A 4,214-nucleotide genomic window follows, 5' to 3' on the forward strand; every position below is an offset into this window, starting at 1 on the left:
GTTGTATGAATGAATGGGTGGATGGATGAATGGATGGATAACTGGCATAATTTTGCTTAGAATTTAAGAATTACTCATCTTGCTATTTCTTACCATTCAGTACAATTTGTATTCTTGGAAGCATGAATAAAAAACAATTGCCAGTGTTGATTGTCCCAAATGTGCTGCCGTGAAGCTGGTCTACAAAGGCAGCCATTTTGTCCTGTCTGGAGACAAAAAGGCGTAGTTTGAGTAATGGCAAGTAGAGCTGGAATTCAACTGGTGAATCACATTGACCACCACATGAGTAAACCAATGGATTGTAATTATGTCTATTTCTCATTTGGAAGCCCAGGGACTAATGCTTTTGTTTGCCTGTGTTTTCTCCCTGGCAGTCTGTGAGCTGAGAATGAAAAGATTATTATCTTTAACTGGCATCTCATGCTCTTGATTTTTATCAAGCTTTGCATATTTTCATGTTGAGATAGTCAAAATGATTTACATCCAAGATTAATTCAATGCCTTTTTTTTGCAACTGATTGTCTTTAAAAAAAATTATAGACCAGAGATTTAAGTAAAAGTAAACCCTATAATAACTTCATAAAGCCAAAAATCTTCACTATTTTTTTCTTCCAAAAACAATTTGATGCCATTGTACATATTTTGACTAAAATGATTTTACATACCAAGATGAGGTATGTTATCTAAAAGGGCTAAAACAAGATTCTACCATAAATCTTACAACTTAAAAAGCCTGTCAATATTTTATTACCCAATTGAAGAATGATGTCTTATTTTTAGGCATTCCTCATAAATTCTACCTCTTCATTTTCCTATAAAAAGTCTGGTCTGTTTTGCTATCAAGCAATTTAAATATATATATTTAATGGGACTTTGGGCCATTATTGAAATCAGACTAATAAACTGCAAAGGCAATTGATTCTGATAAACCTTCGAACAATAAATGTAAGAACAAAGGGAGACGAAAATAATGTGCATCTGCTGAGGAGGAAGATTCTGCCGAATACTGATGAGGAAAGTGGTCTGGGAGTTGTAGAAAACCTCTAAAGCATGCAGCTCGATGTGCAACTGCAGCGAAAGGGCATGGAGAATGCTGGATCGTGTGGCTGAGGAAAGACAATATAAATCAGATCTGGCGTGGCTAATCTAAGCTCGAGTGTTCATGTCACCTAAAGAATTGTCTTCACTTTGCTTCTGGTCAAGAGAGGTGCAAAAGAATGCATTTAATGCTGAAACTGTGTAGTAAAGAGGCAGCTACAGGAATTTAGTGACCCGAGGTTGGCAAGTAGGAAAAAAGAAGATTCACAGCTCTGCTAGTAGCTGCAGACTAAGATGGGTGTCACTGCCCTTCCTTTTCATACGGACCATTGGGAGTTAAATAAACAAGAGATATCATCGAGTTCATATAAAACTGAACCCCAGGTCACTTGGCTTACACTCAGTGGAGACTTCCACATTCCATCAGATTCCTACCCTGTCAGTTTATCCAATCTTTCCCCAGAAGATACTTTGCTGTCTCCCTTGGCAAGTATTTCTGTTTTTATTATTTCTTTTTTTAAATCAGTTCCTTCTTTTATTGGTTTATTATGACAACAAAACAAGATAATAAATATAAAATAATTAGCAGAATTCCTGGTCTGTATTAAATGCTCAGTTGTATGTATTATATTCAAACAACTAACCGTTCTTATATTTTTCTATATTTTATTCCAGTCCACGTCACACTGACCACTCTTCCAATGCATTGTATTACAGAATCACAGATTGCAGAGCTGAGAAAAAGCATCGACTGATAACCTCACTTATTGATATAGAAATTGAGTCTCAAGGAAAAACATAATGAGCCCAAAATCACACAGTTGGTGTTTCTACAAGGACCTCTCTCCCATTTCTCACTATGCCCAGGCTTGAATTCTTAATTCAGGCTTTGTGTATAGGGGATAAAGACACGAGGTTCTCTTAATTCTGTCTTTGAAGTGTTTTTCCCATACCTCACACCCCTGTCCCCATGCTGTGATCATCTCACAATTATGCTTGGATCATTGCAATCTTTCTCACTCATTTCCCAGCTCTCCTCTCTTCTATCAGCACCGCACTCTCCCTTTTTTTTTTTTTTTTTTTAAAAAAAAGATGACTGGTAAGGGGGTCTTAACCCTTGACTTGGTGTTGTCAGCACCACGCTCAGCCAGTGAGCGAACCGGCCATCCGTATATGGGATCCGAACCCGGGGCCTTGGTGTTATCAGCACCGCACTCTCCCGAGTGAGCCACGGGCCGGCCCCTCTCCTCTCTTCTAACCCACCCTACTCACCACTGATGGTCAAACTTCTGGAGCCATGCCATTTCTGCTGTGGCTCAAATTCTTCAGGAGTCTCCACATCTAAATCCATATGGGGCTAAAGTCATTTGCCTCACTTTGAATGACACTGTTGACTGTCATTCTTCCTGCACCTGTCTTCTCTAGCATATCCCTCCACTACAGATGGCACAGTCTTCTCATTGTATAATAAATAAGCTACACTTTTACCTGTGTATATGTTTGCTTAACTGTTCTCACCACTGGAATACCTTCTTTTCTTACTTAAATGCTACTCATCCTCAAACTAAGGTAATTGAAAATTGAAAAACTGTGAATAAAATTGCAAGAAATCTCCATCCATGTAAGTCTACTGCATACAATCATATTCTGTATATATACACACATATTATTCTCCGAATTATTCTTACTCAAAACGAATCTCCTTCACCATTTTGTAAATAAAAACTTCATCGAGTAAAGGTTCAGAAGAAAATAAAAATTAAGGCAATTCTTATCTCTGAATTTTCCTTACTTGCAGGGTCAGTTCTTTTGATATAAAAAGTAAATCGGATTTATTTAGCTTCATTTATTTTTGATAAAACAGAACTGGCTGTTACTGGTACCTTGAGATCCTCTCTGTGCTTGCAAATTGATTTTCTAATGAATCGATACAAAACTTCTCTGAATCTTTCTGGTACCATTACCATTTTCACCTGTGCAAATCCGAGTTGACAGTTCTGCCACATGCTCTAGACAACAGGGTGTGGAGTAAAACATTCAGCCATTGGACTGGTTGTCCTGTCTATACAGAGCCAGAATCATCAAGAGGTCACCATAAATCTCCTCTTCTGGGATCTTTTAGCACAAGCTTCTCCTACAGTCTCCAGATTGTGTTTGTGGTTTGCATATGTTATGTAAAATATCATAGTATTGGGTAAGGTATTAGTCCGTTTCTGTTGCTTATAACAGAATACCTGAAACTGGGTAATTTATAAAGAAAAGAGGTTTATTTGGGTCATGATTCTGGGATATTTGCATCTGATGTTAGCTTCAGACTGCTTCTACTCATGGTGGAAAATAGCAGGGCAGCCAACAAGTGCAAGCAGATCACACAGTGAGAGGAAGCAAGAGAGATAGCTCCTCACGTGCTCTTCTTTTAAAACCCTCAGAACCACACCCATGACATCATTAATCTATCAACTTATTACTCGGTGAATAGATCCAACCATTCACTAAGCATAGTCCTCAAAATCCAATCACCTCCTCAAGGCCCCACCTTTCAATCACCATAATAGTATTTCCCACCCTTAATAGTTATGGTGGAAATTAAGTTTTAATGACTTTGGGGGGCTATTCGATCCACTGCAGTAGTAGAGGATGCATTTGAGATCAGTGTACTCAATATATACAAGCAAATTAAAAGTGGTCTTTAGAGTTTTGATAAGGTTAATGTCATTACTGACTTCCTATGCAAAGACAGAGACAATTTTACTCTATTTGAAAGCAAATTTTAAAGGTTTAATTTTTTTTTTAATTTGTAAAATCTTCAAGTATTATAAGATATACTCTGGGATAGTGTGTTAACACAGCAGTTTATTTAGTCTTTTAATTCAAACCAGAACTTATTCTTGAAGTTCACTGCATATGGGGCTGTCTTTCCAAGTTCTTAGTTGCTAAGTGATTGACCTTGAATTGATCCCAGCTCCAGCCTTGCAAAGCAAAGGTACTAACTGACACCAAATGAACACTGAGGTGATAAACTATAAGAAACCTCTTTGAAAATTCAAAGGGTGGTTTTTAACATTTTTAGCTGACATTAGAGGAGGCGTGTCACAATCTGAAAGTAAACCTTTTGGTCTTTAAGCTGTAGTTATGAAATAAGATAGAATATATTATTCCTACCAACTTAGCAAAAT

This window comes from Cynocephalus volans, chromosome 11 (assembly GCF_027409185.1).
Source record: "Cynocephalus volans isolate mCynVol1 chromosome 11, mCynVol1.pri, whole genome shotgun sequence".
Lineage (NCBI taxonomy): Eukaryota > Metazoa > Chordata > Mammalia > Dermoptera > Cynocephalidae > Cynocephalus > Cynocephalus volans.